Source organism: Polyodon spathula, chromosome 27 (assembly GCF_017654505.1).
Source record: "Polyodon spathula isolate WHYD16114869_AA chromosome 27, ASM1765450v1, whole genome shotgun sequence".
Classification (NCBI taxonomy): domain Eukaryota; kingdom Metazoa; phylum Chordata; class Actinopteri; order Acipenseriformes; family Polyodontidae; genus Polyodon; species Polyodon spathula.
The window spans coordinates 906,709-919,697 of record NC_054560.1 but is presented as its reverse complement, the minus strand read 5'-3'; positions in this window follow the sequence as shown (position 1 = coordinate 919,697).

Here is a 12,989-nt window from a genome sequence, read left to right as displayed (position 1 = left end):
TTATTATTATTATTATTATTATTATTATTATTATTATTAAGTGTTAACAGTAAGCTGCTGTTTAGTCAGTTCAATTGGCATCACACTTTTTTTCATCATTCTTAAAGTAGTAATTCTCGTGTCTGTACCTCATAAAGGTAGCATTGTTTTATTTTCCATTGGCGCAACCCTAGATAAACTATATTGGAATACTATAAAAGTGTCTGATGAGGATGCTGCTTTTCCCTGGAAAAGAAGCCAGATATCATCAGTAATACATTCGTTTGCATTGAAGAGCATAACACCATGTGCTGTTAAAGTTGATTCTGTGACTGTGGATGACTCTGCCCTAAATGCAAATATTAGCATTGTAGATAAAACCAATGGTAGTGAATTGTAAATGAGCCAGTTAGAAACTTTATTAAAAGTCAAAGCCAGCCTACAGTGGATGTTGTCTCTGGTTAAAGACAGACTGTGGTCAGTTTTTATTATTCTAAACAATCTTCACAGAGGAGCTACCTGACTGGCATCACTGCTGGAGTCTGCAATTCAGGGTTATACTGAACGTATGGACCTCCAAAACTGCATTCTTCGTCTTTGAAAATTAAACCCAGGTAAACTATATCATGTAGCTTGTGATTTAGATTTGCTTATTTTTTGTGCTGTTGTTGGTCATGTGTCAGGTGTTCACACAGTATTTAAGGAAAGGGATGTAGGGGTAAGAAATACAAAATGTATCATATCATTTGCCATTCCAGTGGATCGATTTTAGATAGATGTGCTTCAAACAGCAAGCAGTATAAAAGGTATATGTAAAGAAATGTGCACTGGATATATGGAAGCCTGTTTTCTGTGTGCCTTTTTGCCTCTAACTGTAACCACAGTTACGAATCCACCTTTGCTTGAGAGCAGCTCTCTTTCATCATTAAAAGTCTTTGAAGGATGAGGCAATGTTATTAATTAAACGAGCAAGATGGGCCGAATGGCCTCCTCTCGTTTGTAAACTTTCTTATGTTCTTATGTTCTTATTTCATAAAATAATACAATAACTGAGAATATTAATAAATGGGGCATATTTGAATAAAACTACTTAATTTGTAATTGTTTATTTAAAGTAATATCCACATCAAACAAATATATGTGGCTATAACAGAATCTCCTGCTTTATTTCTGATGAGAAGAGAAAACAATACTAGAGGCTATATCTTTATGATCAACTTCAATCTGAAACACAATCAAGTCCTTGAAACATTTATTCATTTTATTTTAATAGCATCTATGTTTCTGAATCATGTTTGATATTTATTAAAATATTACAGAGATAATAATTTCTTTTGAAAATAAAGGAATACATACAATACCTGGGATGAATGGATTAACAGACAGACACTCGCCCCAATGTGTTCACACCCTTAACCCGTAAAGGCACACTGACACCTAAAAAACCAATGGGTACCCAAACCCGCTTTTGTCACCACTTGTTAATATCTTGTGATATATCTCGTATAGTGGAATCCAGATTCAAAGCATGAAACTGGCAATTGTAGATTTTTTTGTAAATGTGCAGTTATCAGTTGAACTTATGGACTGAAAACTCCAAGTTGATCATATTTGCATAAAGGGATAAAATGGAAACTGGTAGAAGCCTTGTAGATATTGCTTTGTGAATGACAGGCAAATACAGCAGCATTGAGACCTGGGTGCTGCAACAGAACCCCTCAAAATACAACAGCATTGAGACCTGTTTGCTGGAACATTAGGGGAGTTTTAAAGCATTGAGTACCTGGGTGCTGGAACAGAACCCCTTGACTTGCAGCATTGAGACCTGGGTGTCGTCGTAACTCTGACCCACCCCTCAAAATACAACAGCATTGATGACCTGTGTGCTGGAACAGAACCCCTCAAAATACAGCAGTTTTATTGTCGTAACTCTGGACCCACGTCCTTCAAGAAGCTGCTTGATGAGATTTTGGGATCAATAAGCTACTAACAACCAAACGAGCAAGATGGGCCGAATGGCCTCCTCTCGTTTGTAAACTTTCTTATGTTCTTATGTTCTTAAAACAAATCCCTAGGGGAGTTTTAGTCGTCATAACTCTGGGTGCTGGACCTTGTCTTAAATTCCATGTTGAGACGTAACTCTGGACCACGACCTTGTCTTACAGGAGTTTTAGACCTGTCGTCGTAACTCTGAACCCACGACCTTGTCTTGGGGAGTTTACCTGTCGTCGTAACTCTGGACACCTCGACCTTGTCTTGGGGGGTTTTGGCATGTCGTCGTAACTCTGGACCCACACGTTGCATTGGAGTTTTATGTCGTGGGTGCTGGACCAACAGCATTGACGTGGTCCCTTTTTATGTTGCGTAACTTGTGACCTCACGACGTGTTTAGGGGAGTTTATTTTTTCCTACATTAACTCACTGGAAACCCCTCAAAAATAGTATTGAGACCCTGTAACTCTGAACCACCCACGACGTTGTCTTGGGGAGTTTTATGTTGTCGTGGGTGCTGGAACCAACCCCTCAAAATACACCAGCATGTTGTCGTGGGTGCTGGAAAAGACCCCTGGTCTTACAACAGCATTGATGTTGGGTGTAACTGGAACAGAACCCCTCACGTTACATTGAGACCTGGGGCTGCAACAGAACCCCTCAAACTCTGGACCCACAGACGTTGAGGACCTGGGGAGCTTTAACAGAACCCCTCAAAATCTGGACCACAGCATGTTGTTTTGGGGGAACCCAAACCCCTCAAAATACAAACAGCATTGAGTCCTAACTCTGGACACACGACCCCCTCTTGGGCAGTTTTATGTTGTCGTAACTCTGGACACCACGACAAAATTGTCTTGGGGAGTTTTATGTCGTCGTAACTCTGGACCCACGAGTGGAAGAGAAGCTGCTTGATGAGATTTTGGGATCAATAAGCTACTAACAACCAAACGAGCAAGATGGGCCGAATGGCCTCCTCTCGTTTGTAAACTTTCTTATGTTCTTATGTTCTTAACAAATCCTCCCAAGGGGAGGGGAGTTATTATGTCGTAACAAATCCCCTGTCTACAGCAGAGTTTTATGGGTGTCTGGAACAGAACCCCACGACCTTGTCTTGGGGAGTTTTAAACTACCCAGACCTTTCTTGGGGAGTTTTGGGTGCGTAACTCTGAACACACGACAAAATACAGCAGCATTGTCGAGACTTGGGTGCTGGAACACGACGAACCCCCAAAAATACAGCAGGGAGTTTTGTGTGCTGTCGAACAGAACCCCTCGAAATACAGTTTGAGACCTGGGTGCTGCAACCAGGAAACCCCTCAAAATACTCTGGACCTGGGTGCTGCAACACCCTCAAAATACGTTGTTTAGGGGAGTTTTATGTCGTCGTAACTTTGGACCCACGACCTTTTCTTGGGGAGTAAATACAGCAGCATTGAGACCTGGGTGCTGCAACAGAACCCCTCAAAATACAACAGCATTGAGACCTGTTTGCTGGAACAGGACTCCTAGCCCTTGAAGGGTGTTTAACAGTCAAACTGAGCACTAAGGTGTGACACAGGTGTGAATGAGTCATAAAGGCCTGCTGTGAAGATAAATACAGAACTGTACAGTACTTTAATTTCCAATAATTTTACTTACACTGGGATCAGTAAGGAAACTCCTGTGATATCCTGCAACTATGTACAATGTGCAGATAAATTACATGGCTTAATTATTAAATATATAGAAAGCCAAACAACATGCGATCAAACAAATTCATTTTTTGGGAAATACCTATAACTTTCTTATATCTATACCTAATACCTATATGCTTCTATCTCTCTTATGATTATTCCTACCCATAACTTCAGTGTGAGAGAATTCTCTTCATTTTATTTTATGTGCATGTCTAAAACAGCATTCTCAATGAGGTACTATTTAAACAACAAGTTCCTCTAAACAGCAAAGTTAAGATTTACAAAAACGGTATTCTGATTTAAAAACACTTTTCTGTGCACTTTGGGGTTTTAACATATGGCTTGGTTAATTCTGAAAGACAAAGTCAGAAAATATACATATGACCTAATTATTATCCTAACTCATTCTTATTATCTTCAATATTCTTGGCAACATTGGTAAAACTGTAAGCCAAAGTCTGAAATATGAGACTACTTCACTTTCCATATAGTGTTTAGTCATGTATTAAAAGATTCAATGCAATAATTGTTTTGAGCACATGATATAATTGATAGATAAGGCAAGAGTTTCATGCTGATCCAATCAATATGGCAAAAAAAAAAAAGAATGGGCTGGACCAGTCTGATACTAAGAAGACTAGCTCGTAGAAATAATTAAACTGATAAACAATATTAGTGGTGTCAAATATATAGAATTGAACAATTTGTATTGAACTGCATCTTGTCACTTTGGGCTGCAGTGAGATTGACAGACAATGCATTCACTTCAGTTTTGTAGATTCCAAAACACACCCTTTTAATTATGTCATTTATGACCCCTCCTTCCTATAGCTGTGTACTCCTGGCAAGTTTCCAAGTTTCCAAGCCTGCCAGACATTCCTTTACTTCACCAGCACCTCAGGCAGCAAGCAAGCCCCCTCACATTCCTTTGAATCCGTTATCTCTGAGATTCTTCGCTTCCCCCCCCATTCAACATGCAGAGCAGAGAAGAGCAGAACATCCTTCTCTCCTTACATCCCTGAGCTCCAAATCCCCAAATACCACTCCCAGCTTCTTTGTTCAATTTGTAACAGAAAATAACATATTATAAAAGAATAATCAGTTCTAATACAAAAACTTACAAAATTCCTTACAAGCTGAATTGCCACTGACGGGCCCTTTAAACTAATGCCACACATTTTACAAAACAATAAACACAGTGTAAAGTAGAGTAAGTTATTCATTTATATGCATCTTATTTAAACAAAACACAGATGTGTGAAATAACATTGTTCTTTGTTATTTTTTATTTTGGAAACATATTTTTATTCCAAGCAGCAATACAACATGTATCATAAAGGAATAGGTATACAATGTCAGTGTATTTGTAGTCTTTGTAATGTAAGATAAAGGGAGAACTGAAGGGCTTATGTGTGCCAGGACACTATTATACATTGGCCCTGATTGCTTTTATAAAAACAAATAGTTTTCAAAGTATGAAAGTCAGGTTTAGAATTGGACTCCCTTTAGAATGTGCATGTCTTGCTCCAGAAAATTCAACACTTTTATTTTATATATCTGGTTATTTTATTGTAAAATTACAGTAAAACACAGGGTCAAAACCACAGCGTTAGGTTGAATAAGAGTTAAATCAAGTGAGAAAATGCTTTGATTGCTTAAAGAATGTTTAAATGAGCGTACTGTATATATTTAAGTTCTCGTGTGTTATATTTTACTCAAAAGCAAAAATACCTGTTATTGTTGATTTTACAGTATAATTGTTAGCAACACCTTATTGTTTCCTGGGACCACCTTAGTGCAACACAAAGGTGTACACCTTTTAATGACCTCACACTGGAGGTTGTGACATCTACAAGTTCAGATAAAAAGCATTCTTATATAGGTTTCTTATAGAGGTCAGGTATTTACAGAGCATTTTATGTCAGAGCTGCCGATAGGCCCCATTGGGGGAGTGACGTCCTCGGTCCCACCTACCGAGGGATTAAATAGTCACTCTGCGGAGATCCCGTTCTCTTTTGCTTCTCACAATCAGGTAGGTAAGGTAAGTATAACTAACCTCTCCAGTTGCGTGATTGTTTTCTTTGTAAAAGAGCAAAGAGCAATGGCATCTTATTTACCGTCCCAGAATACTAGCCGTAGGGCTGAGGGAGGGTATGCACATTGCTGCAAATTTCAGGCTTCCAAGGGCAAGCCCTGGGTAGAGGCTTTGGCTATCACAGGCTAGAGTCCTGGATGCAGCATGTCAGCCCTGTTGGATGAGCCTATGTCTACTGGCCATACGTTCGGGTCAGCGAACGCTCCCACAGAGAGTGGGAAGCTGTGATGCTCTGGTACAGGACAGGATGAGGCACTGGCGTCCACCTGTAACCATGGTAACCCAGACAGTCCCAATCCCCACTGCGCCACGTGGCGACCTGAGGCATCGCCTGCAGGCTTCTGCGGCAGCTAATACCCGGCCCCAACACATCAGCGCCCTGGGAGACAGTTCTAAACAGCCTCCAAGACAGGCTCCACCACAGCCTCAGCAGCCCAGCAGGGCACCTGAAGGTTTGCAGCCTCAGACCCACCCATTCCCACAACATCAACTGCAATACTGGCACAATTGCACCTCAGACAAACCAGTTATGCGCTACAGTTTATCGCAGGACCTCCTCCCTTTCGAGGGATAGTAGTTACATCCTTGAGCAACCCTCCAGGTCTTGGTCCTCAGGCAAGATGTAAAGACATCAAGAAGAGGTGTTCTAATCTAGATACTTTCTAGTGCCAAAGAAGGGCCGGGGTCTTTGCCCCATCCTAGACCTGAGACACCTCAACGGGTTCCTGAGAGAGAGAAGAGGTTCCAGATGGTCACACATCACCACATCCTCCAGTCAGTCCGGCCGGGCAACTGGTTTACCACTGTGGACTTAAAGGACACGTATTTTCATGTCTCTATTCGTCCCGCACACAGGAAATGACTTCACTTCACCTTTCAGGGAAGCATCTTCAAGTTTTCCATGTTGCCGTTCGGCCTCTCCTTAGCCCCCCACACGTTCTCAAAGTGTGTTGATGCCATCCTAGCCCCCTTGTGGCTGCAAGGGATCAGGGTCTTGAATTAACTGGATGACTGATTGATCTGCTGCCATTTGTAGGAAGGAGCAGTAGCCCACACGGATTGAGATAGATCATCTGGCAAGACTGGGGCCCACACTCAACAAGGCCGAAAGCCAATTAATACCGGTGCAAAGTACAGTTTATTGGGTCTGGCTGGATTCCCTTACAGTGTGAACCTACCTGTCGGACGACAGAGTGGTCGCAATTCCCAACTGTCTAGCCCTATGTAACAGGGCGAGCTATCCTGTTCAGTTTGTTTATTTTTAGAACTGGGTCTCCCCCTCTGCCCCTGTGTTATTTTGTATTTGTTTATTATTTGTTTATTGTATTGAGTTTATTTTGTGTATATATGGCGGTGTAGCCATGGGGTTGTTTTGTTATTGTTTTGATTTTATTTTTATGCTGGCAGAGACGAGATTGGCAGCCCGTCCTCTGCCAGTTGCTAATTTAAAACCTTGAGGTAATGTGTGGTTGTCGGCTAGTGTGTTGTTAAACTAGCCGGCAGTCACACAATTAATAAACTCGTGCAGATTGTGGCCGAGGGGTAATAGAATAATTCCAAACTAGTTAAACCTCTCGGCCACGGTATATAAGCCTCCAGCTCTCCCTGCTCTGGGTGGGAGTTCAGAGGCGGGGCGAGAATGAAGAGAGAAACTTAAAACGTAACAGATCAGTGAAGGTTATTGCCCAGCCTGATCAGTGAAGGCTATTGCCCAGCCTGATTTTTATTTTGTGGTCTGTGAGCAGTGTTTATTTTTGTGTTTAATAACCCTACCTGTCTGTTGTTGTTCCTCCTTCTGGCCTGACGTCACCGCTCAGCCATTTCTTGCCACACCTTGATTCAACAGGGATCCACAGCACAACTGGTGTTGGATCAGAAACTATTGGGTCTGATGCCGCAGCTTCATCAGCACCCAACTGGGGTTACTCCACATGCACCCGATCCAAGCGTGGCTCAATGCCTTCCAGCTACACCCCAAATGTCTCACATATGCTGGGAAGCCCTATGCTGGTGGAGGCAAGCCTCTCACCTACGCGAAAGCGTAAGGATGGGAGCGATCCACAGCCATCAGGTGGTGACAGCAGACGCATACATCGGTTGGGGTGCGGTCTGGGTAGGCAGTCCGGGGTCCTGGTTGGGGCGATGGATATCCCTGCACATAAATGTGCCGGAACTGTGAGCGGTTCACCTCACTCGCCAGCACTTCCTCCCAGTGCTCCAGAGGAAACATGTCAGTAGTAGCTTATGCCAACCGCCAGGGAGGACGTGGGTCCCGGGGTTGCACCACATAGCTTTTGAATTGTTGAACATGGCAAAGATGAACTTGTGATCCCTCCGGGCTGTTCATCTCCCGAGAGTAGTGAATTAGGCAGTGGACCTCTCCAGGGATGGTCGTCACCCGTCAGAATGGTGACTCCACCCTCAGGTGGTAGACCGCATTTGGGAATGGTTCAGGAGGGCCCGAGTCAATCTCTTTACCATGGCAGAGATGACTCACTGCCCCCTATGGCTCTCCCTCAACCGCATCAACGCCCTAGCTCATGAGTGGCCCAGACCGCTTTTATACGCATTCACGCCAATTCCATTGCTCCCGGCCTTCCTAGAAAAAGTTTGGAGAGAAGAGGCAACAGATGGCCCAGGAGAATCTGGTTCGAGAATCTTTGCCAGCTGCTGCACGGCCCGCCATAGGAGATACCTCTGTACATGGATTTCCTCAGTCAGATGAAAGGCACTCTCTGGCAGTCAGTGCCGGGCAGACTCCAACTGTGGGTCTGGCCCCTGAACGGGGCCGTCTGTCCACCTTAGGGCTCTCAGATAGGGCCGTTGGTACACTGTAGAATTCTAGGGCCTCTTCCACAAGGGCACTGCATGCCTACAAGTGGAGGTGTTTTCAAAAGTGGTGTGTGACCAGAGGTCACAATCCCATTTATTGCCCTATAGCAACTATTTTACAGTTCGTACAAGATCTGCTGGGGTCAGACAGGTCCCTCTCTATGCTGAAAGTGTACCTAGCAGCTATATCTGCAAGCCATAACTCAGTTTTCCCTGGAGCTCGTATTCTGACGACCCATTTTCTAAACGGTGCTCGGCGGCTATGTCCTCCTAGGAGGGATGTAGTGATTTGAAACATGTTTTATTCAAATGTGAACAGCACAAGGTCTAAAGTGTTATTTTGTTCTCCAAAATTAAATAAGATCTGACCAGCCTGACAGGGTCAAAATAATTGTTCTAATGCTGGTCTTAGTTGAGTCTGAAACTAGTTTTCTGAAACAGTCGCATAGCATCCACATGCAAATCATCATGCAAATTCCAAGCCAATTAACTATCTGGGAATTCTATTTTAAACTGCGTACCACCTTGCAGATGGCCCTACCAAAACTTTGACCTTAATTAGAACAACATTCTAATTAAGGTCATGTTACAAAAGGAATATCATATTTTTCTAGCATAGCAGACCTCAGTAACCCAGCTGCTGGCAGTTATTTGATCTTTGAGCGTTATCATTTCCTAGAAAATATTAGCATGATACATTTCTAGTTAAAAATGTAATTCCAGTCTGTATCCTGTATTATGTACAATGCAAATATTCTGAAATTATTTTTCATGTAAATATTTTGGCACACCAATGAAATGTATAGTTATAAATGACAATTACGTTACATTTTTAATGCATTTTCCCTTTATATTATTTTAGATTAAACCTCATTTATTTACAAGCAGGCTTCAATAGTTGCAAGTGATTAGGTCAAATGCCATGCAAATGATCGCAATAGAGGGAGCTTGAGGGAGTGTTCTCATAACAGCCAAAAGATTACAGTACATGCAAATACTGATCACTTAGGTGATCTGAAAAGTTAAATTTGACTTACTCATGGTGGTAGAAACTAAATCACTAAAATATAACCTAAAATATAAATTCATAAATCATCAGCATTAATAATGCATCACATTTCTATGTAATTACTGACTGACTGTGCTCCTGCTGGGCTCAGGTGCAGACTGGTGGTAGATTTGAAATGTTGCGATAGTGCAAAGCTTAAACACAGTCAAGATTTAAACCAGTATGTTAAACAGCTTATACGATAGCATTGTTTTTTATTGCTGTTACACCTGAGTTTTGGCCTGGGGCAGATCTGATAAAAGTGGCCACTTACTACTGACATCCCATAGAAGCACTTCAATCTCCTGTTTCCGGGTTATGTTGTTTTTACCTGCATGCAGTTTACAAAGCAGTTACTGTATGTTACTATGTAGCTTTTTTTCATTGTAACATAAGAACATAAAAACATAAGAATATAAGAAAGTTTACAAACGAGAGGAGGCCATTCAGCCCATCTTGCTCGTTTGGTTGTTAGTAGCTGATTGATCACAGAATCTCATCAAGCAGCTTCTTGAAGGATCCCAGGGTGTCAGCTTCAATAACATTACTGGGGAGTTGGTTCCAGACCCTCACTATTCTCTGTGTAAATAAGTTCCTCCCATTTTCTGTTTTGAATGCCCCTTTATCTAATCTCCATTTGTGACCCCTGGTCCTTGTTTCTTTTTTCAGGTCAAAAAAGTCCCTTGGGTTGACATTGTCAACACTTTTTTTAGGATTTTGAATGCTTGAATCAGAAATCTGCGTTGTCTTCTTTGTTTAAGACTGAATAGATTCATTTCTTCAAGCCTGTCTGCATATGACATGCCTTTTAAACTTATAAATTGTGGTCACTCTTCTCTGCACTCTTTCTAGATCATCAATATCCTTTTAGTAGCGAGGTGACCAGAACTGAACACAATATTCTAGATGAGGTCTTACTAATGCGTTGTAAAGTTATAACATTATTTTCCTTGAATTAAATTCAGCACTTTTCACTATATACAGTGCCTATAGTAAGTATTCAACCCCCTTGGACGTTTTCACAGTTTGTTGTGTTACAACCTGAAATCTTGATGCATTTACATGGGATTTTTTTCCCTTTGATTTACACAACTCAACACTTTGAAGGGGCAAGATAATTTTTATAGTGAAACATCAGTTAATGAAAAGTTAAAAAAACTGAAAAACTGTCTTGGTTAGATAAGTATTCACTGAGTCAATACTTGGTAGAACCACCTTTGGCAGCAAATACAGCTGTGAGTCTTTTGGGGTAAGTCTCTATCGGTTTGCACATCTGGATCGTGTAATATTCGCCCATTCTTCTTGGCAAAATTGTTTAAGCTCTGTCATGTTGGATGGAGATCATTGGTGGACAGCAATCTTCAAGTCTTGCCACAGATTCTCAATCGGATTCAAGTCCAGGCTTTGACTGGGCCAATCTAGGACATTCACTTTCTTGTTTTTAAGCCACTCCAGTGTTGCTTTGGCCGTGTGCTTGGGGTCATTGTCCTGCTGAAAGGCGAATGTTCCAGTCTTAGGTCTTTTGCAGATTGAAGCAGGTTTTCCTCAAGGATTTGCCTGTATTTAGCTCCATCCATTTTGCCCTCTACCCTGACAAGCTCCCAGTCCCTGCCGATGAAAAGCATCCCCATAGTATGATGCTGCCACCACCATGCTTCACAGTAGGGATGGTGTTTCCGGGGTGATGTGCTGTGTTGGGTTTGCGGCAGACATAACGCTTTGCATTTAGGCTAAATAGTTCCATTTTTGTTTCATCGGACCACAGAATCTTTTGCCACATCTTTTCAAAGTCTCCCACATGCCTTTTTGCAAATTCCAAGCAGGATTTTACATGGGTTTTTTTTCAGAAATGGCTTCCTTCTTGCCACTCTTCCATACAGGCCAGATTTGTGGAGTACCTCAGCTATTGTTGAAACATGGACAGTTTCTCCCATCCCAGCCATGGAACGCTGTAGGTCTTTTAGAGTTGTCATTGGCCTCTTGGTGGCTTCTCCACTTAACTTATTGTGTGAATTCTGAAGGCAATTGGTTGCACCTGAGCTTATTTAGGAGTGTCATAGCAAAGGGGGTGAATACTTATCTAATGAACACTTTTCAGGTTTTTATTTTAAATTGATTTATTTTTTCACCTCCCACCCCCCCCATTTTTTCACACATTGAAAGTGTTGGGTAGGTTGTGTAAATCAAAGGGAAAAAAAATCCCATTTAAATGAATCAAGATTTCAGGTTGTAACACAACAAACTGTGAAAACGTCCAAAGGGGGTGAATACTTCCTATAGGGACTGTATCCGAGCATTTTGTTGGCCTTTTTTATAGCTTCCCCACATTGTCTAGATGAAGACATTTCAGTCAACATAAACTCCTAGGTCTTTTTCATAGATTCCTTCTTCAATTTCAGTATCTCCCATATGATATTTATAATGCACATTTTTATTGCCTGCATGCAGTATCTTACACTTTTCTCTATTAAATGTCATTTGCCACATTTCTGCCCAGTTCTGAATCTTGTCTAGATCATTTTGAATGACTTTTGCTGTTGCAACAGTGCTTGCCACTCCTCCTATTTTTGTGTCGTCTGCAAATCATGAATGTATTTTAGGAATAGCAGAGGATCTAATACTGATCCCCGTGGTACTCGCTCCATTTTAAGGTTTCTCCTCTAATTAGTACTTTCTGTTTTCTACATGTTAACCACTCCCTGATCCATGTGTAATGCATTTCCTTGAATCCCTACTGTGTTCAGTTTTTTATGCAGGACTTTGGAAAAAGCTTTCTGGAAATCTAAATAAACCATGTCATATGCTTTACAATTATCCATTGTCATTGTTGCATCCTCAAAAAAATCAAGCAGGTTAGTTAGACACGATCACCCTATCCTAAAACCATGCTGACTGTCTCTCAGGATACTGTTACCATATAGATAATTTTCCATTTTGGATCTTATTATAGTTTCCATAAGTTTGCATATAATAAAAGTCAGGCCTATTTGTCTGTAGTTACCTGGTTCAGCGTTGTCTCCCTTTTTGTGGATCGGTATTATGTTTGCAATTCCCCAGACTGTCGGTACAAACCCTGTGTCAAGAGACTGTTGCATGATCTTGGTTAGCGGTTTGTAAATAATTTCTTTGAGTACTATTGGGAGGATCTCATCTGGCCCAGGGGATTTGTTTATTTTAAGAGCTCCTAGTCCCTTTAACACATCTGCCTCTGTTATGATAGTTATTTAAAACTGGATAGGAACAGGATGACATGTGGGGCATGTCGTAACCACTTGTGAAAAGTAACCATTTAATATACTTGCAATTTTTTTTCTGTTTGTTTATGATTTTGCCATTTGTATCTATTAGACATTTAACTCCTCTT